The sequence below is a fragment of the Eptesicus fuscus genome, chromosome 3 (genome assembly GCF_027574615.1).
Source record: "Eptesicus fuscus isolate TK198812 chromosome 3, DD_ASM_mEF_20220401, whole genome shotgun sequence".
NCBI lineage: Eukaryota > Metazoa > Chordata > Mammalia > Chiroptera > Vespertilionidae > Eptesicus > Eptesicus fuscus.
Window position 1 is genome coordinate 12,931,232 of NC_072475.1, and position 23,383 is coordinate 12,954,614.

A 23,383-nucleotide genomic window follows, 5' to 3' on the forward strand; every position below is an offset into this window, starting at 1 on the left:
CAACAACAACAACAACAACAAAAAAAAAAACAGAGAGCACTTTTTTGTCCATAAGCTCTGAAATTAAACATGCTATGTTAGCCAATTGAATAGGCCATTACATGTAGTAAATCAAGACCCTTTGGTATTACACAAATTTTGAATCTGTTGAATAATTTTCTACCATAGAATTGTATGACTTCTGCATTATTTCAGATTTTCAGTTTTTGAGATAGGCACATGTTCCATGACAAAGTTTGCACTTTCAGAACACAATGTATGTTCTATAGAATACATTGGTATATGGCCAATGAGGTTCATGTTTATTAATTTATAGGTAAATTGAGAAATCTTAAAGAAAAATGTTATATGTCCTTCTCACAAAATAAAGAAGGAAAGAAAGAGTGGAGGAGGTGATGAATAGGGGAGGAAATGGGACATCTGTAATATTTTCAAGAGAGAGAGAGAGAGAGAGAGAGAGAGAGAGAGAGAAAGTTCCAGTACATTTTGGAATATAAATATATATAATCTGCATGAAGGAAGTTGTTTATTTTTCTTACTGTATCCTTGTTACCTAGAATAGTGTTTGAGATAGTAAATATATAATAAATAATTATAGAGTGAAATACCTAATACTATTACACAGTTTAGTTTATTCAAAGCAAAACTGATACTTTTTAGAATATAGTTGTGCATGGGTATAAATTTTATATATTTGAAAAATAGTGGAAGGCACTATATTTATAAAGCAAGTTCTATAAATCTCACAGTTTCTCCAAAAGGGATTCTAGTTATAAAAGTCATAACTTATCCTCAACATAACCTTTAAAATTTCAACAAGTGATGTTTATTTTTTTGTCATAAAGCTGTGTGAAAGCAATACTCAAAAAAAAAAAAACACAAAAAACTGAAACCTAAAAGTTAATTTAATTTATCACCAATTATTTCTTCCTTTAAAAATAAAAGAGGATACAACCAAGTAAGAAAAAGGAGAAATATATTTGAAACACCTCAAATAAAAAACACTTTTGTGTAAAAAGGATTGATATACTAAGTGTTTCTGCCAATTGAGCCTAAAACAAAAGAATGGATTTTAAATTTCAGCAAGTGAATTTTCCCATTTATTATTTATTTGTTTGTTTAAATAGAGGAAGGGAGGAGGAAAGAGAGAGAAATATCGCAGTGTTAGGGAAACAGCGATTTGCTGCCCCTGCATGCTCTCACTGGGGATCAAGCCAGCAACCTGGGCACGAGGCCTGGCCAGGAATCAAATGGGTAACCTTTTGGTGCACAGGATAATGCCCAACAAACTGAGCCCCACTGACCAAGTCTCAGCAAGTGGATTTTGTGTTTAATGCTTCAAGAAAAGTTAGTAACTTACTTTCCCTTATCGTTGACTGTTTTGGTATCTTTTGTGGCATCTTTTTCAGCTTTTTTGTTGTTGTTTTTTTCCCCCTGCCTGGAACAAAATCTCACCTTCCCTTAAACTGCTTCATTCTGAATAGCTTCTTTCGGATGTATACTAGAGCTCAGCATGAAAAGCCATGATTGCATCTGTTAACTTACAGTTCATTTATTTTTCAATGTTTCTATTTATCTCTTCTGACTTTAAGATAAGTTTTCCAAGTCTACCATCTAGTTTATGTCTTTTATCTATATATATTATACTATTTAATGTCATTTTCTTTTTAAGTTTCAATGATTAAAATTTAAATTATCACTTGATTAGAATGACTGGAGAAATTCAAATACAAAAATTAATTTGATAAATGATTCTGTTGCTTATAATCTCGACTTTCACCTGTACATTTTGTGCTGGGTCCTATGGGTATGAGTGTAAATTTTCAAGGCTCAGTGGAAGCCTTAACAATTGTTTTGATAATTGATGTCATGGAAAACTAGTTTTCAAATTATGGTGAATTATAAGCAATTCATAAGTCAACTTCATATAAGTATGAAAGAAGACACATTTTGACATGTTTTGAGTATATTATCACAAATATAATAAGACTTTTTGGGTTGGGGTAACATTACATTTCCATCACTCCATCATCTTATTTTATAAATGTACTAGAGGCTCGGTGCATGAAATTCGTGTACGAGGGTGTGTGTCCCTCTGCCCAGCCTGCACCCTCTCCAATCTGGGACCCCTTGAGGGATGTCCGACTGTCCGTTTAGGCCAGATCCTGGGCTTAAACGTGCAACCAGTCATCCCTCTCACAATCCAGGAATGCTGGCTCCCAACTGCTCGCCTGCCTGCCTTCCTGATTGCCCCTAACTGCTTCTGCCTGCCAGCCTGATCAACCTCTAACCACTCTCCTGCCAGCCTGATTGATGCCTAACTGCTCCCCTCCCAGCCTGATTGCTCCTAACTGTCCTCCCTTGCTTGGTCACCCCTAACTGCCCTCCCCTGTAGGCCTGGGTCCCCCCCAACTGCCCTTCCCTGCAGGCCCAGTCGCCCCCAACTTCCCTCCTCTGCCAGCCTGGTCACCCCTAACTGCTCTCTCCTGCAGGCTTGATCACCCACAACTGGCCTCCCTTGCAGGCCTGGTCCCTCCCAATTGCCCTCCCCTGCTGGCCATCTTGTGGTGGCCATCTTGTGTCCATATGGGGGCAGCCACCTTTGACCACATGGGGGTAGCCATCTTGTGTGTTGGAGTGATGGTCAATTTGCATATTACTCTTTTTTTTTTTTAGATAGGATAGAGGCCTGGTGCACGGGTGGGGGCCAGCTGGTTTGCCCTGAAGGGTGTCCCGGATCAGGGTGGGGGTTCCCTTGGGGCATGGGGCAGCTGGCCATGCCCCCCGGTGACCCAAGCAGAGGCCCTGGTATCTGGGGTTTATGTATCTTCTATAATTGAAACTTTGTAGCCTTGAGTGGAGGCCTGGGCTTACCAGGGTGTGCGGAATGCTTGGCTTTCTCCATTGCCAGGGAAACCCAAGCCTCCTGCTCGCTCCATTGCTGCAGCTATCTTGGTTGGGTTAATTTGCATACTCACTTCTGATTGGCTGGTGGGCATGACTTGTGGGTGTAGCAGAGTGATGGTTAATTTGCATATTACTCTTTTATTAAATAGAATATTTCATTGTGATTTCAATGAACAGAAAATGATAACCTTACCAAGTAGTTACTTTGCTTTTTATTCTTACAATAAAAGTAAAAATTTAATATTTTCTTATAGGGTATAACATTTTTCTTTCATGAAGGACATTTTTTTTGGAATTAAATTTATTTGGTTAGTTAAAATTCATCCTTAGTTGTTAATTTTTATGGCTACATAAATTATCATGTTATTTGCTTTACAAAATGCTTAATATGCTTATTGTGAAATTATTCTTTGATTTTGAAAAAAATAAGAAGAAAAGCATCAATTTGAAAAATCAGCATATGTTCCATTTATAATATTAGAATAACTTTATTTTTGTAAGGTATATATTTAAATACAGATGACAATTTGAATATTACTGAGCTTAGTTTGTAAAAACTGTAGCATCATACACAGATTCCATTATTATTTATACTTTTAAAATCTTATTTAAGTTCTAATCTCAGAAAAAGTCTTTAGTTCAATTGAAGTTTGTACCAAACAAATTTATTTTACAATATAATTCACTTATCAGTCTTATGGAAAAAGCATCATTGTCTCAATTTTGTTTTGTTTTTTTCATTTAATTTTTTAAATGTTGGCATTTAAAGCACAGGTTTGTGGTAATAACATATAATAACCGTATATGTTAGCAAATTAATTGTAAATGGAAGTGTAGATATCTTACCTTATAATAGACAAATATGCAAATTGACCGCACCTTCGCTACGCCCAAGCCACGCCCACCAACCAAGCCACTCCCATCAACCACACCCACCAGGAAACCGTTGCAGGGATGCTGGGGTGCGGCGGAGCGGGGTGCCTGCTCCGATCGCAGGAGCGAGCCGACCTGGGGGGTCAGCTCGCTCCTGAGATCGGGTAGCAGGGACACTGGGTGCAGCCGAGCCCAAGGCCACCACCCAGGGCCAAGCCGGGACCCTGAAAGAAGGTAGAAGGCGGTGGCCACAGCCAAGGCCTGGGTCCCCGGTGCCAGCAGAAAACTGGTGCAGGCAGCCAGGTGAATGAAGGTCTATTGCACGAATCTTCGTGCAAACGGGCTACTAGTAAGTAGATAAAATATTTGATACATATTCTTCCTTATACATAAAAATGTTATATGTCATCAATAAGCACAACCAGTACAAAAATAAATTTACTTTCATGCAATTTCCATAAATTAATATATTGTAGAAAACTTTTGAAATCACCTATTCCATAGGATAACAAATAAAGCTTTGTATACACAGCTTAAATTTAGGAATAGGCATTTGCAAAGCCACAAAATCTTAAATCAGTTAAGTAAATCTATAAGCTGACAGAAATGTAGGTATGTCTGGAAGCATTATATATTTTTAATGCTGAAAATAAATGGGCAGGTTTCTGCTTAAACTGAAATGCAGCGTCTTTGAAGATGAAAAGGAGGGACTTAATCTCTCAAATTCCTTAGCATTGATTGCATTATATTAATGAGGTTGATTTCAAATTATGAATGCCAGTCATTTCTCCACTTTGATAATGTTAACAATTTTTCATTAAATGTAAAGGTAAAAACATTTGCTCTTGCAAATTTGTATAACATTGTAAGCAATTTAATTTCATTTCTTTGGACTCTATTAACTCATCAAAGATTCAAAAGACCTTTTCATTAAATAGTCCCTATCTTATCTACACTGATAAAAAATCCTAGACAAGTTTAAAAGGTATCAGTGCTGATTAATTGCAGAATTGGGTAAGTTTGTTTTTAAGTTTCTTCATGGTGCTTTGACAGGTAAAAAGAGTAATTATGCCAAATATACTTCCCATAAATGTATTCCCATAGCATATGGGGGCCAAAAGTCTCCCACAACTTTGTTCTTATACTTTCCTCTTCCAAAGTCAAAGACTATTTTCCTGAGCTTTGCCACCTCCCTCTAGCCCTTTGCACTTGCTTGCTTTTTTCATCGAGCTGCTACAGATGCTAACCGTGTCGAGCCACACTGGACATCCGAGTGCAAAAGGCTAGGGGAGCTCACATAAATAGTCCTTCCTGGAGCAGTGTGCCTGTGAGAATGTTATAAGGCTGATTGTCACTCCCAAATATAGTTGGAAAATTCCAAAGAACTCCCCATAGGTATACAGAAAGTACTGGGGCTCCTTGAGCCCTCTAGGTCTTCCCTAAACTAATGACTATTTTAGTGTGCTAAGTATTCTTTATTTTTATTGTGGCCTCTTTTCTTAAAATCTTGGACAGAGAATACTACAATAAGTTGGGCACAGAAGATATTTTAAGTCCATTCCATCTAGGTACTGTTCTCAACATATTATAATTTAAGTAAATCATGACGTATACAAACACACAGTTCATTATGTATAACTTTGATTTTTTTTCTTTTCAAAATCATAATCTTTCCCCCATAACAATAGTGCCTCATACTGTGATTTCTTTCATATTTTATTTGTTTAAGGATCATTGTTTTGCCAATCCACTGGCTTCTGCCTAAAAACTGGTGTAAGATTCTACTGTTTTATTATTTGTATTTGGTTCTTCTGATGCTACGAGGAACACTGTTCCTAATTCTGCTTACTTAGTAGTTTCATTTATTTTTTATAAAATATTTTTTATTGATTTCAGAGAGGAAGGGAGAGGGAGAGAGAGATATCAATGTCAATGATGAGAGAGAATCATTGCTCAGCTGCCTCCTGCACGCCCACCCTGGGGATGGAGCCTGCAACCTGGGCATGTGCCCTGGCTGGGAATTGAACCATGACCTGCTGGTTCATAGGCTGATGCTCGATGCTCAAGCACTGAGCCATGCTGGCCCAGGCAGTAGTTTTATTTTTTAACAGTTCTTTAAAGTTTCAGTCATTGGCCAGATATGATACAGCTACATTTCAGACTAAGACTCCTGCAAAGTACCTTACGTTAACATGGCTGCTTGGTCAGCATTCTTCATTAAGGGACCTTAGGGAGATACCCATTTAGATGGAAAGTGAGACGACTCCACAGGTGAATCTAACATTGAACCCCAAGGTATGGCAGCCACCTGCTCATGCATGAAATGAGTGCTGTTGTAGCATATTTGTTAATATATTATTCCCAACTCCTCTGTGTGTTTCACTCTCATATTGGAAATCTTTTTTTTTAACATAATTCATGATATGAGGGGTATTTCATGTCTCAAAATAATTTTATGTCCTTCCGTAACAGAAACAGTTTCATTTGAAACCCAGTAACAGACCAAAAATTGCCTTTCAACGGAAATTTATATGGCAACAGCTTCTGGCAAATTTCTGCTCCAAATTCCCAGCAGTTAATGTTGGCTGGCAGACATGAGCTTTGACAAAAGGCTCTCGGCAGCCTCAGTGCAAGTGGCTGATACTTCTCATATCACTTGAGCTTTGAGGTGGAACCACCCCAGGATTAGGCCGGGTAAACTATGGGAGATAATAGAATTTTTAAAAAAATATATTTTATTTATTTTTTACAGAGAGGAAGAGAGAGGGATAGAGAGCTAGAAACATCGATGATAGAGAAACATCAATCAGCTGCCTCTTGCACACCCCCTACTGGGGATGTGCCCGCACCCAAGGTACATGCCCTTGACCCGAATCGAACCTGGGACCATTGAGTCCGTAGGCCGACGCTCTCTCCACTGAGCCAAACCGATTTCGGCCAGAATAGAATTTTTTTTGAAACTTAGAGTGTTTTCTGTTTACATAACATCATTAAAATTCATCTTTTTCCTTAGCACTTTTGAGAAATGGGACCAGTAAAAATCTCAGACATGGTATGGGATTTCTCCACAAATCACCAACTCAATCAATCTTCATTCTTCTTGGTTTCCTTTTGGAGCTCCCAGAGAACATAACTTATTTTTGGTTGTCTGAGGTATATCTCTAGTGTCTCTAGTTTACACAATTTTTTTAAAGAATCTTGCCATTTGTGCTTGACTCTCTAGTTTAGCAGGTTAATCTATGACCCTCTGTTGGACATGTGATTAACCAGAATTTGGTTTAGCCCACTTGATCTTCAGATTGAGTTGTCACCATTGTATCATAAATCTGAGCAATAACAGTATTTTAATTTAATCAACTCTAAGTGTCTTCATAGCAGATTTTGTCAATAACCAGCAGGACCTCTATATCTGTATGAGAACACAGCATTTGTTCAGTTTCATCCCAGGTGAATATAAATTAGTTTTGCTTTCTTTTGAAATATGAATTGGAAAAACAAAACAAATAGATCACAGAATACTGATTTTCTTTAGCATGATGCACAGTTTGAATTGTTAAAATCATATTGGGTTCTGCACACCATGGAGGCAATACTATATTTAATCCTTCGTAGCCTACTGTTACACTCCAGGATCCATCAGCTTTTCACACAGATAACACTGGAATATTAAACAAGAATTTTGGATTACTAATACAGGTGAAACTTAAATAAACTAAAATTCCCTGATAAAACCCAAATATTTCATATTATTTTAAATTAGCTATTTGAGTGAATTTTGGTAATTCCAAAGATTTCCATCTGGCAGACCACATTTAAACAAGTGAGTAGATTGGCATGATTTTCTTCTTCTTAATTTTTTAGGTATTGAAAAAATTCTCCCATTCAGATATCACATCTTTTCTGGTAGGGGTAATGCGTTAGTACACAATACTTGCATTCATAAATTTTTATTTTGAGACATATTTTTACATATAAGCCTTTCAAAATTGCATCACCATATCCCCTATCATAAGCAAATCACCCTTTAACTTTCTATTAGCAATTTCATTAGCAAATGTGAGTATAAAGGTACATTGTGCACAAGTACCCGACAGTTTTCTCATTACTTTCAGGCCATTTAATTCACATCAATGTTCTCAGCCCTTCCTACTCCTGTGTCATGCCAACCTGACCAACCCATCACTCAGAATTATAATTTTCTCCTTTACTTCACAACATTAATCAGGACTTGTTCTGAAGAGACCAAGTTTCCATATTTATGTCATTATCACATTTTAAAAATTCATTTAGGCTAGGGAAAATGGAGTGAATCTGTTCTGGTCCTTTCAGAATCTAAGAAGTTGATGGACCAGGTAGCCCACCTAATATTTATTATAATCCCTTAAAATGTTCATACTTACTTCCTCAATCTCCTATTTTATTTCACTGTAAATGAGCTATACAATCCCTTTCACTGGTTTAATTGTCCTGAAGTTATTCAGTGTTTTAGTCTTATTCTCTGCTTTCAACATAATTTAAAATACTTTCCCACAATTCAAGGGCCTCGCATTTGCCCCTTCAGGATGTCTACATAATTGGTGGTGTTGGGAATGTCCTTGTGGGGCAAGTGGAGACTGGTGTTCTCAATCTCAGCGCATTGGTCTCCTTTGCTTCAGTCAATGTTACGACTGAAGTAAAATCCGTTGAAATGCACCATGAAGTTGTAAGTAAAGCTCTTCCTGGGGAAAATGTGGGCTTCAATGTCAACAACATGTCTATCAAAGATGTTCCTTATAGTAATATGGTTGGTGGCAGCGAAAAAGACCTACCGGTAGAGGCTGCTGGCTTCATGTCCCAGATGATTATTCTGAACCTTCTACATAAAATTAATGCTGGCTATCCTGAGCTGGATGGTCAAACAGCCTACCCTGCACGCAAGTTTGCTGACATAAAGAAGATTGATACTGATAAGAAACTAGATGATGGCACCAAATTCTTGACATCTGGTCATGTTGCCATTGCTGAAATGGTTCCTGGTAAGCCCAGGTGTGTCTTGAGAGCTTCTCTGACTATTCTTTGGGCTGTTTTGCTGTCCATGACATGAAATGGGAAGGTGCTGTGTGTTCCATAAAAACAGAGGACAAGATGGCTGATGGAGATGGCAAGGCCACCCAATCTGCCCGGGGAGCTCAGACATATACTAGCACTAATGCCTGCTACTTCAGCTTTCTTCAGTTTTAGAAGAAAGGTCTCAAAACTCTTTGCCTCAATGGGACATATAAGTTTAATAGCAGAAGACTGGTTAATGACAAAACCTTCAGAAGGAAAGAAGACATTTTGTGGACTCTTTTTAAAAAAGACTCTATTTTATTTAAAATGCTTTTATTGAGTTTTTAGAGAGAGGAGAAGGATAGGAAGAGAAACGTTGATGTGAGAGTGAAACATCTATCGGCTACCTCCTACACACCCCTTAACAGGGATAGAGGCTACAATCTGAGTATGTTTAAATAAGAATTTAAATTTGTTTTGAATAAATGCATCCCTAAACTCAGTCATTGAATACTATTTTTAACTAAATACCATTTCTTAAGTCACAAGAGATTTTGTGCAGAAGTCATCGACCTCCCATTTATTTTCCAAGGACACAAATTCCCTTGAGTACTTATTATTGTTGAACAGGTATTGTGGGAGAAATTGCTAATTTACATTACCTGAATTTTGTGAACTCTGGATATTTTGTCACAGTGGAGATCTGAAAAACTGAAGCATTATTTCTCATGGCAATGTTTCTTTTTTTTCCAGGCAAGCATTATGATGAATAGCATGGGCAGCTAAACCTCTACAGTTATTCTCTCAGGTTCAATTCTGGTTATACCACTGAGTAGAGATAAAGACATAAAGGACATTTTGGCAATTTTCCTATGATCTGTGAATAGTGTGAGGAAAAAAATGAACCCAATGTTTTGTTTATAGCTGTGTTGCATATAGGAGCATTTATAGAGAGCAGCCAAAGAATTTTTGAACTCCAAGACTAGCTCTTGTCCAAGAGACATATCATTGAAGTTTGCACCATCCCTTCACTGTTTGAAACATTGACCATTTCCAGGAAGCTTGATTATTTTTAGGAGTGACAAGTTGCAAAATGTGACTATAACAACTTATACAACTGTTAAAATAGCATTGGGAGAGCAGTTTAGTCCCCTTTTAAGAATCTGAAGACATTTTTCAGGTTGTTATGCTATGATGACGTTGACCTACCTCTCACCTGACTAAAAAGGTTTGCATGGGAGGGATGAGTCACTGATGAAGGTATTCATACGTGAGCATGAGCTTATAAGTACATATTCCTCTTTTCCATGGCCTGAGCAAAATTTGACCACCTAAGCACTTTGAATTATTTATGGTCAGCTTATAAAACTTCAGGCACAGAGATTATATCTGATGAGGAGACCGAGTTCCAGGGTACAGTGATTCTTAACTCATACAATTGACCTTACACGGTTTTCTTTTTTGTTGTTTTTTGTTAATCCTCATCCGAAGCTATTTTCCCATTGATTTTTAGAGAGTGGAAGGGAGGATGAGAGACAGAGAAACATCAATTTGAGAGAGACACATTGATTAGTAGTTGCTTCCCGCATGTGCCCTGACCTGGGCTGGAGATCAAGCCTGCAACTGGGGTATATGCCCTTGACTGGAATTAACTTGTGACCATTCAGTTTGCAGCAGTCCAATGCTCTATCCACTGAGCCAAACCAGTTAGAGCAATTTTACACAGTTTTCAAATGGAACCTTTGAAAATAGAAGCTAAATGATTAGCAGAGGTTAAAATGCTCTGACATTTCCCTTATGAGAGATAAGCTAGCTATGGATAGAAAAATATGGAAGTTGAGTTTCTAAAATTAGCATAGAGGACAGAACTCAGAGGGTCCTGAATTCAATGACAGGAAGTTAATATACTTATTTGTCTGTGGGAAACTGTTAAGTATTCTTATGAAGGAGGGTGATATTAAGCACTATATTAAAAAGTGTTTAAATAAGCAGAGGCATAAAAGATGTCATGATTGGTAAAATACTGGGGACAGAGATGTCAATTAAGAGTCTATTTGATAGCGGTGCATATATCCTTTCAGATTGGTGTTTCTGGTTTCTTGGTATATAGTCCTAGAAGTGGGATTAATGGGTCAAATGGAAGTTCCATTTTTAACTTGTTTGAGGAAACTCGATACTGTTTTCCACAGTGACTGCCCCAGTCTGCATTCCCACCAGCAGTGCACGAGGGTTTCTTTTTCTCCGCATCCTCGCCAGCACTTGTCATTTGTTGATTTTTTGATGATATCCATTCTGACAGCCCTATGTTCATAGCAGCACAATTTACAATAGCTAAGATTTAGAAACAGCTTAAGTGCCCATCAGCAGAGGAGTTGATTAAAAAACTGTGGTACATCTAGAATACTATGCCGCTATAAAAAAGAAGGAACTTTTACCATTTGCAACAGCATGGATGGAACTGGAGAGCATTATGCTAAGCGAAATAAGCCAGTCAGACAAAGATAAATATTACATGATCTCACTCATATGTGGGATATAATGAACAACATAATTTGATAAACAAGAATAGATTCAGAGACAAATGGTAGGGGAGGGGGGATTAGAGAGCAACCAAAGGACTTGTATGCATGCATATTAGCACAACCAATGGACACAGACACTGGTACAGTAGGGGCTTACCTGGGGTGGGAATGGCTTGGCGGGGGGGTCAATTGGGGAAAAAGAAGACATTTGTAAAACTTTAGACAATAAAAAAAAGAGCCTATTTCCATTGTCAAGGCTTTGCAAACAGCCTGGCTTTTAGAACTCTGTTTCTAGATATAAAATAAGTGTTGAAAATGAAGGAAATAATATTTAAAAAATAAACAAACAAAACATAATCACTGGAAAAAATTATACTCTATTTAGAACTGGAAGATGACACTATACAGTACACTGAATGGCCAGATTATTATGGTCTCTGAATGCATAATAATCTGGCCTCTCAGTTTGTGTGTGTGTGTGTGTGTGTGTGTGTGTGTGTGTGTGTGTGTGTGTGTGTACTAGAGGCCTAGAGGCCCAGTGCACGAAATTCATGCACGGGGGTGGGGGGGAGGTGTCCCTCAGCCCAGCCTGCACCCTCTCCTATCTGGGACCCCTCAAGGGATGTCCAACTGTCCACTGGGATCGGGCCTAAACCAGCAGTCGGACATTCCTTTCACAATCCAGGACTGCTGGCTCCCAACTGCTCACCTGCCTGCCTTTCTGATTGCCCCTAACCACTTCTTCCTGCCAGCCTGATCATCCCCTAACCACTCCCATGCCAGCCTGATTGATGTCTAACTGCTCCCCTGCTAGCCTGTTTGCCCCCAACTTCCCTCCTCTGCCAGCCTGGTCACCCCTAACTGCCCTCCCTTGCAGGCCTGGTCCCTCCCAACTGCCCTCCCCTGCTGGCCTGATCACCCACAACTGTCCTCCCCTGCTGGCCATCTTGTGGTGGTCATCTTGTGTCCACATGGGGGCAGGATCTTTGACCACATGAGGGCAGCCATATTGTGTGTTGGAGTGATGGTCAATCTGCATATTACTCTTTTATTAGATAGGATAGAGGCCTGTTGCACAGGTGGGGGCCAGCTGGTTTGCCCTGAAGGGTGTTCCGGATCAGGATGGGGGTTCCCTTGGGGTGTGTGGTGGCCTGAGCAAGGGGCCTGTGGTGGTTTGCAGGCCATCCATGGCCCCTGGTGACCCAAGCAGAGGCCCTGGTATCTGGAATTTATTTACCTTCTACAATTGAAACTTTGTAGCCTGGAGTGATTCCAAGCCTCCTGCTCACTCCGTGGCCAGTAGCCATTTCTGTTGGGGTTTGTGTATCTTCTATAATTGAAACTTTGCAGCCTTAAGCAGAGGCCTCGGCTGGCCAGGGTGTGCGGAAAGCTTTGCTTCTTCCATTGCCGGGGGCAACCCTAGCCTCCCACTCTTTCCAGCTCCATGGCTGCTGCCATTTCTGTTTGGATTTGTTTACCTTCTATAATTGAAACTTTGTAGCCTTGAGTGGAGGCTTAGTCCGGCAAGGGAAGGCAGAAAGCTTGCCTTCCTCCATTGCCTGGGAAACCCAAGCCTCCCTCCTGCTCTCTGTGGCTGTAGCCATCTTGGTTGGATTTATTTGCATACTTGCTCTGATTGGCTGGTGGGCGTGGTTGGTGGGCGTGGTTTGTGGGTGTAGCGGAGTGATGGTTAATTTGCATATTACTCTTTTATTAGGTAGGATATTAGAGGCCCGGTGCATGAATTCATGCATGGGTGGGGTCCAGCCAGCTTGGCCAGGGGGAGGGGACATGGGTTGTTGGCTGGCCTGCCTGCTGGTTGAACTTCTGGTTGAGGGGACAATTTGCATATTACCTTTTTATTATATAGGATTTACACTGAGTGGCCAGATTATTATAGGTTCAGAGGTCATAATAATCTGGCCACTCAGTGTATATTGCAACCCTAAGTAGGCCAGCTGGTGTCCAGAAAGATGAAATGATAACAAAATCTATTTATGTGGCTAAATCTCCTTTGGGATACCAGGGCATGGAAAAAGTTCCATTCCATGAATTAATAGCATAAATATTCCAACATTTACCAGAAAAAATGACCATAACCAGACTCCTGTTGGAGGCATAAAACCAGGTGGTGAACAGTGGTGCCCTCTTAGACACAGCCTCAGGCTTCTGCATTCCTTCAGATCACAGCACTTGTTCACAGTACATATCACCAACTAAATCTTGATAAGCAGGAGAGAGAGAAGAAATGTATATACAGCAAAAGAAGTGGGGAGGCAGGGAGATTCTTGAATATTGGAAGATATTGCTCTGCTGGCTAAGAATATGGAGGAAGAGTCTATGAGCCAAGGAATGAATGTAGGCAGTTTCTAGAAGCTGGAGAAGGCATGCAAATGAATGATCCAATAGATCCTCTGGAATAAACACATACTGATTATAGAACTTCTGATCTCTGAAAGTGTAAGATAATACTTGTGTGTTGTTTTAAGACACAGAGTTATTGGTACTTTGCTACAACATCAAGAGATAGAAACAAATACAACAAGGAAGAAACATCTATGAGTTACTCTTTCCAGGCTCTCAGATTGTTTTGTTGAAGTTCACTGACAGAGTCCCTTTCTCTTGGAAAGAGTGGAGATCCAAGAATATGACCAAAATTAGGTACAGTGTAAAAGGAATGGACGGCTTGTTTAACTGAGGGGTACTGGAGAGATTGAATGGACAGATATTGGAAATAAGCAAAACATAAAAAGTAGTGAGGAATAGAGCAAAGGACATATCTATGCAATTGATTTTAACCCTTCTGTGCGACAAAGCTAGCACTCTTCTTCAGGGAAAAATCCATAAATACACAACTTCACTTACAGTTGCCGAGTTCACAGATGCACTGGCTAGGGATCAAATTGACAGAGGAAATATAAACATCCCGAGGGATGGCTTGAATGATCCTCAAGATTCCATCCAATTGCACAAGTCTATAATAATTATAAAATCACAGCATTGAGATACTAAATGGAGCCAATGATGGAAACATGCAAGGCAAGAAAATAATATATTTTGTGGGGCAATAGGCAAAGGGAAAGGGCACCTGGGTAAAAGATTTTCTTCCAAACATGATTAAATGAGGTGCTGTTAGAGCACTCAAGAGGAGATAATGACCAGATCATGAAAAACACTAACGTGGCATTTGGGCAAGTGTGTAGGGCTCTAGATGATGTCTGTGGGTATTAACAACAGCTTAGGAGCAGCTGAGATCCCTATGGGAAAGGTACAGAAGGAGAAGTGTAGATAGAAGAATCAGAATTGTGGAGAATACACATCCCATAATTATAGCTCCAAGGAAAGGAGCCTGAGAAGGAGCTAGATAATAAACAGGGAAGTAGGGGGCATCACAGGGCCCAAATGAAAAGGAGAATTTATGAAAGGTTTCACAAATAGCTCATGTGAAGTAATTTTTACCTTTAGCCTATTAATGTTACAGTGTCTATGAGGTTGAACTCTGGAAAGTGAACTAATCTAATTCATATGAAGGTAACTTTGACATTGTTGGAGGGTAGACTGAATTCCAAGAGAAATTAAAGTCAAGGAGGCCAGAAAGTCAGGAATAATGGCAAAATACTTAACAACTAAATTGCCTAGCAGAAAAGCTAAGTTTAAGTTCAACTTTCTACTTTGTTTTCTTCTAGTGATGAATGATGTATTTTTGAAAAATAAGGTTTTGTTTTGTTTTTCTTTCTTTTGGGTAACAATGCATCTGTTATCTGTTTGTATAATACAGGAAAATGGGTTGTAATAAAAATTAATGTCACATAGAGATGATTAAAGATGGTTTGTGTGGAAAGAATAGGAAGACATGAAAAATGTAAGGAAACAAAATTTATAGGATTGCTAAGAAACAAAGGTTGTCTCTTTGTTCCTCATAAGAAAACAAGAAAGAACATTACTCTCCATCTAAGAGAACATGACAGTAAGAAAAATATCTTCTAACAAGAGTTTTCCTTGAGGCTCCATAACTTACGATCATTTCAGATACTTTTAAGTGTTTGCCAACTTAACATACAACTTTATAGAATATCTTTTACAGCAGAAATGTAGACACTTAAAATGATTTATTTGGAGCTTTGTTTAGAGGGAAGAATGCATGAAAATTTATGAAAGTATAATATTAGGATATCCAAAAAGAAAAACTGATAGATTTGAGAGAGTTCAGATGACATTTGTCAGGTTAAGAAGGAAAGAAAAACAAACAATAAAGGCATTATGAGATATTGACTATTAGAAATTAATACCGAAATGAAGCCACTGATTTATTAAAATATTTGGAAAATGAACCCACCTGGGCACCAGAGGAGTCTGGTATGCTGAATGACACTCTATAAAGGTTTTTAAAAGATCCTTATGTATATACACTGAGTGGCCAGATTATTATGATCTCTGAAAGCATAATAATCTGGCCACTCAGTGTGTGTGTGTGTGTGTGTGTGTGTGTGTGTATGTTAGAGGCCTGGTGCATGAATTCATGGATGGGTGGGATCTGGCAAGCCTGGCCAGGGGGAGGGGACATGGGCGGTTGGCTGGCCTGCTTGCTGGTCGAACTCCTGGTTGAGGGGACAATTTGCATATTAGCCTTTTATTATATGGGATATACACTGAGTGGCCAGATTATTATGCATTCAGCGATCATAATAATCTGGCCACTCAGTGTAGAGTAATTTACATGGGGAAACTGAGGTTCAGTTCTGTGAAGAAATTATGCCAGATAATAAATCTAGTAAGTGCTAGAATTGGGAAATGGGGAGTGAACCAGTATCTCTGATAGGACAACAGTACTATGGTAGCAATCGTAGTAGTAGTACTAATAGCAGTGATGGTGGTGGCAGAACCTAGTAAATATTCTAAATATTCCAGGTTCTCTTCTCAGTACCTTACATGTTTGAACTCATTTGTTTATGATAACAATATCGCGTAGGTTTCATTCTTATTTTATTTTTAAGCTGAAACATGGTGTGTAAAAAAAAAAACTAGCCCAAGGCTGAGCCAATGTGGTTCAGTGGTTGCGCATCGAACCATGAACCAGGAGGTCACAGTGCAATTTTCAGTCAAGTCACATGCCTGGTTGCAGGCACAATCCCCAGTAGGGGGCGTGCAGGAGGCAGCCAATCAATGATTCTCTCTCATCATTGACATTTCTATCTCTCCCTCTCCTTCCTATCTCTGAAATCAATAAAAAATATATATTTAAAAAGAAAGAAACTAGCCCAAGGATACATACCCAAGCTACATTATGTTGAAACCCCTACATTGACTAATGAAAGCAACGTTAACCAGTCATCCTAGGCCAGGGTCGTCTATCATCATTGATGTTTCTATTTCTCCCTCCCTCTCCCTTCCTCTCTGAAATTAATACAAAATATGTTTTAAAAAATAATCCTGCAAGTTAAAGCAATTACCTTTTGGGATACACAAAAAAAGAATGTCCCAAAGTGTAAAAAAGGAGACATTCAACAGAGCAAAAACAAGCAGCAGGCTGATTGTCCTGAGGAGAGGGCAGCGAAATGCCTCTGCAGTTCACAGTCCCAGGAGGCAGAGCTGCCTCAGGCAAAAAATAGTCCAGACTTGGCTTTTGATCGATTCTTATTAAAACTAGTCAAAGGCAAACTCGGAGAAAACCGAGGTTCCCATGACTGTAGTGGGAACTTGCAACAAGGGGAAACTCAACATCTCTTGTGTAGGTTGAGCAACGGAGAGAAATGAGGCTTAGCCAGTGGATCTGACCCCTGGACTGACATTTCTTCACCTGAGCTCTGAGCTCCTCAGGCAGGATGTCCTGGAATTGCTCCTGCACCAGCATTTTCACAATCTGCTCCTGTGTAGGAGTATCAGGTCTCAGCCACTGCCTAGCAAGTTCTAGGAGATGTCTGAGGCCATCCCTGGGCCCAGCTGCAGACAGGATGAGTTCCTGATTACATTCTTCACCCAATAAGTGGGAGTATTTTATTGACTCTATTTTAAAAACAATCAATGTAAATATCCTTATAATGTCAGTTTGACAACCATTCTGTTGCTTTGGGAAGTTGTCATTTCTTTGAACTTAGATGAGCGACATGTATTTGTGTAGCTTCTGCAACAAATGTTATGTGAAAAATGGAGTAAATGTCATAAAAACTAAGAATAAATCTGTGAACAGTTAATTGCTAGAAACAAAACTGTAATGAATTCTAGCACTACGAGGAGCATTGCGTCTTTGTTGGAAGATGCTTACATAAGCTCTCACAAGGCTACAAACAGCCTCCGAAGTCTGGAGATGGGGCTGGCTCCAAGTTTCCTGGCTGAACAAGGCAGCTCATCATTTCATGGAGGGGACCATCAGAAAATTCTTGGGCTAAGCTGATTGCATTGTGGATGGGATAAGAAAGGAAAGAGGAATCCTTGGAATTACTTCAATAGAGATCTTTCTGTGAAGACAGGAAGGTTGACCGAGGTTTTATTCGATTGCGTCAGTTGGGATATTTGCCACAAAATACTTTTTCATCTTTTGTAATAATTTTCAGTAACATCTGAAACACACACACACACACACACACACACACCAACACACACACACACTCAAAATGTTGAAAGAGATTGAAGCTGTTCTCTTTAATAGGGATTGGGATAAAATCAGCTTACCTTTCAGCATGGAGTAAAGAACACCAGGAGAATAAGGGGGAAGTTATAAGCAGTGCTTGCCTAACATGTTTCCTGAGGTCAAAGCAACTTGTGTTAACATTCCGTTGCCCTTTTCTTACTGTCTTTTAAAGGATAATTTTAAAAATTGCATAATCATGAATCTCATACAAATATGAAATAAATACGTCAGTGATTTTATTTAGTTCACAAATTAACAAGATGTTACTACTAGCTCAAACAAAATTAAAAATTTTCACATCTGTATGCAGTGAGGGAACGCTAAAATTATTATAGTAATATATGCAAAAACTACTCTATCCACAGAGCAATAGTCAATTACATTCTACTGGACACAACTACTTAGCACTTCTGTGGACGAAACTCATTTTTATTATGTCTTCTACCATTTTTATTATGTTTTCTATCATTTTCAGAGTTGTATGACACAAGACATACAAATAACCTGAGTGTGTGACACAGACAGAACACTAATTAATCTTGTTTTTTAAATTTCTTGTGCATTTTAAAGTTCTCCTTACACTTCAAATCTGTGACAGAAATAATAAAAAACAACAACCATGAAACAAAATAAAAAATAGTATTAAGTCAGACCTCCAAGGTGATGAGTAATATGTTATATTAGTGAAAGCTCTCACCTTTGGGTCTAAACATGATACTATGAGAATAAGTAGATAACGTTTTTTCTTGTATATTCCTTCTCTATCTACATCAGTAACAAACTAATTTTATTATCTTTTAAACATATTTTAAAATATATTTTTATTGATTTCTGAGAGGAAGAGAGAGGGAGAAATGGAAACATCTATGATGAGAGAGAATCATTGATTGGCTGCCTCCTGCACATCCCCCAATGGGGATGGAGCCTACAACCCGGACACGTGCCCTGACCAGGAATGAAACTGTGACCTTCTGGTTCATAGGTTGACACTCAACCACGGAGCCATGCTGGTCAGACTACTGTCTTTAAATTCTACATTTCTGCATCTCCTTCCCCTTTCTGTAAAAACAATATAAAATTAATTTACAGCCAATAGCAAGTTAATAAATAAGTCATAATAAAAACTAATAAAGAAGGTTGGGAGGAGTGGCCATTTAGAAGTGATGAATATCTTAAGGGAATATGAAATAATAATACATGGGAAATTATTTGGGCACTTACAATGTTGTAGACTTAAAATGGAAAATTTAATTTTAGGTTGTGAATGCACTGATACAATACCATATCATACAATACGTAGAAATCATTCACTTTAGAGAATTGGAGCATGAAAATCAGATAGCTGAGTGAAAGTGAATGTACTATAAAGGAAAGTGGAGATTATAGGGCTGGAGGGATAGGCACAGAGGTAGGTATATAAATGAAAAATTTTAAGAAAATAATCCCAGTGGAGTTTATATTGAAAATAAATGAAGAAGAGAGACAAAAGATGAAAAAAGTGTACTAGCTGCTCCATTTCTTAGCTATCAATGGTATTTCATACAGACTCCATGTACTTTCTGCTTTTTTACCAAATAATCACCACTAATGTCAAGATAATAGTTCTAAAAATTCATCTCTGTATGGCCACAGTCATTGTGTGCCTAATTTTAAAATGAACTTGGAAAAAATTAATTTTCTTTGACATAGCTACATATAATCTAGCAATTTTAAGATTTCATGTATAGATTGTAGATCATGGGGCTGAATTATTTTCGTTTCTATAAATAATAACCATTTATATCAATTTAAGTAATTTAAAAAATCATTTGAAGTACGGTTCTTTCTAGATGTTTGAATTTTGTGAAATTAACACTTGTTAAATACATCGCAGAGGTGTCCAGTAGTGACCCCTCATTCACCAAAGACTGTGAGGGAAAGTGAAATTGAGGAGTTTATTACTAAAGGATCTGGAGGTGGTACATGGCACACCTGAGGGAGCCACACAGGGAGGTCAAAACAAAGTGAAGGCAAATAACTTAAAGAAAAAATGGCAAGAATAAAAACAACAACAGATTAATCTGTTATTTGGCATCAATTATTTATCATTAGCTACTACTTTTTCTTTTTCATGAAAAGTATAGGTATTGACATAAAAGTAAATAGAGGTATAAGTATAGATTATAGATAAAGGTTAGATATTATAAATTTTATGAAGTATTTCAGAGTAAATTGTATTTTGTTCATTATATGTTTATTTCTTAGTGAGTATGTTAGGTTTAAGTTGATACTACAGGAGCTAAAAGGTTCAACATACTCAAATTAAAAAAAAAAAATTACGTTTACAAAATGTTGCCTCCGGATAACACAAACCCACAAGATGGAGGGGTACCACATATATGTATGTTTCTTGATTACTTTTCCTTATTTTCATCTCCCCTATTTCCTCATCTGATGTAACTTTACATTTAGTTTTTTGTTAGTTTAAAATAAATAAGACTCAAAACACTTAAAGGGAGATGATAACACAAATAGGTAACAATACTAACTAAAAACAAAAAGCAACGAATCATATCCAGAGAATCATAATAGAAAACATAATTAAATATTAATGTAATCTCATTAAATGTACCTTGTAGTTAGATTGAGGAAAATATGTTTACTGAATAAGACTACATATTAGGAAACTATAAGACCATATGCTTTAGTGTGTAATAAGCAAAGTTTCTTGAGTTACAACTATAAGGCATAGCTATCAAAGAGATATAATATTAACATATTGTTTATTTATACATGTAATCTATACTGTACATATTATATATTATATACATACATGTAAACATATATAAATATTTTGTCTATGAAACCTATGCCTTATGATTATGTCATTTAGAAATCTTGCTGATTTATATGAAATCCCTAAAGGACTCTTGCATTTGGCTTTCAAATAGATGAAAACTGTAATGGGTAGTTTAATTTGCAGAAATTCTAGGAGTGTGGGCTGCAGTTTAAAGACACAAGAGCTATTGGCTTTCACAGACTTTGTTTTAATCTAGCTTCCACTTATTACTTGATGAGTCACTTTCCAGTTCTGAGTTTCAGTGGCAGAATGGGAATAATTATGCCATTTTCATAGCAAATGAAAATCATAAGTAAACTGCCTTATGTATAATAGCAGGAACAAATTCCTCCTGCCACTCACAGTTTTTTTGTTTTGTTTTTTTAATATCATTGCCAGTTGTGTTTCCCTGCAGGACACAAGACTTTGTTCACTGCTTTGAAATATCTCTCCCCTTCTGTTATAAAACATATGTTCTTTGTAAAGGCTCATTTTTGGCCTCATGTGTTTAATTATGTATGTATTACATTAGGCATATGATGATTTATGCCCATAGTGTTATCCAGTATATCAGAAAAAAAGAGAATAAAAACTGTGTTTCCTCAGTAAGCAAGATGTCCTCTTTATCCTTGTGTGTCATTTACTAAAGAACTGACAAAGTCATAGCACAGACTGCTTCTCACTATATTACTCTGAAGACAGTGAAAAGACTCAAACTGAGACTATGCTTTGTAACTGGAGTCCCAGGGGTAAATCTGATGAGGTTATGTACAGATTACTTGTTTGTGCATCAGGAAGAAATGGGTTACCTTTATGACAGAGGCTCAATGGCACATGTGCTCTGCACAAAGGCTGAGGGCAAAGATGCTAAATTGATAACCAAATATTTGAACACTGTACTGGATTCAGATCTTACACTTTATTTCAGGAAATACATTAAGACACACATCAAAGAAATGTGAGAGTGAGATGGGAATAGAAAATAATAAAGACAAATTATAATAAAGACATAAATACTATTGGTACATAAGAATTGTGAAGAAAAATATTTAAAGGAGATTATGGATATCATGTTCAAAAGAAAATATCTTTAATGAGGGTAAAAGAAGATAAAGTAGAAAAAGAATCAGAGAATATGTTTAAGAGAGAGCGGTTTGCATGAGTTAAATGACAATGACAGTGGCATAATGATTTAATTATAAGTACATTTTATAAGGAACATCTTTGATTTTATGGGTAAGAAACCATAGAGGATTTTAGCATAATTTGATTAATTATTCAACTGGTTTCAGTAACCCAACAGACTTGAAAATTTTAGGACTTTTTTTTTAATCTCAATTGATGAATTCAATTTACTTATACTCAATCATATAAGTAGAGCCATTTATGTAGGATGATAAAGGAATAGATATTTTTCAGAAATATCAGCTTGCTATTCAAATTGATTTTAGCACTTTTGAAGAATAGTACTTTTCATCTTCAAAACATTTGAATATCAATAATGGGTTGAAAAAAATCACCTTTGATTTTCTATTCCTTATTTCAACTTAATACAGTTGTATTTGGGTAGTCAGCCTGTATTAGTGTTGGGTTAGGGTGTACCACTTGATAGCACCATCTGCATGGAAAATGTAAAAGAAAGGAGACTAGGGTTTAAGGCATGGGGCTAACAGAAGGAGTTAATTAAGAGGAGGAAAAGAGAATTCAGAGCTGGGGACCTTTGAGAGGGCCATCAGTTAGAGACCAAGGTCCAAAAGGATTCAGTACATCCAGTGAAAATGTTATGTATTGATAGTCAACGAATCTGGAAAATGGTTCAGACCTGGGACTTTAGATATAAATATCAGGGAAGGTGTTAAGTTTCTGGTGTAGTCTTAGGCCATTTTAGGTTCTTCTAGGAATTTCATATAAGCAGTGGCAAACCAAAATGAAGATTCCTAAAAATAAGATGGGAGCCAAAGAGTTGAGATCAGCAACCAAGGCCAAACCCAAGGCAACAGTCAGGCATACAGGATAAAACTGGCCTTCTATAAAAATAGGATTCGGGATTCTTAAACTGGTTATTTGGATTTCAGACATTCAAGAGATCCAGACAGCTGTTAAATTGGGCAAACTGGCAAGTTTTAAAGTGAAACATTCCAATATCAGCCCAGAGATAACTGGTTCATCACTGTTTCAGTACAAAGAAAAGTTATTTTCTCTCACACTTAGTTTATACATTATCCAGTATCTTAAATTCTAAGGGACTGCCATTGTTTTGGCATTAGGAGAGATGTTGGGTAGTCCAGAGATAACTCAGACCATTGTCTGAACAGATGGATGAGGCCAGATGGAGGAAGCACTGATATAGCATCTGTGACCCTGTTGATGCTGTGGTTCATGAGGTTTCTGCCCATAGTTTATCATGCCTTTAAGAAAGCACACCCCAAGCAATAATTAACATTTTTGCTTGCTTTTCTGAAAACTCTTGAAATACAGCTACTTAGTTCATGGCAAATCTTATTAAAATCTTTCTTCTTTTTCAGTCTCCAAATGCTCATAGGATGCAGCAGAAATACATTGTACTATGGATTACTAATTGGGCCTGAGAATGTCCAGAAGGTACAA

General features: G+C 37.8%; 1 pseudogene; it reads left to right on the top strand.

Moving 5' to 3' along the window:
- Positions 1–5,972: 5,972 nt before the first annotated feature.
- On the top strand, positions 5,973–9,000 carry LOC103289852 (elongation factor 1-alpha 1-like; annotated as a pseudogene).
- Positions 9,001–23,383: the final 14,383 nt, after the last annotated feature.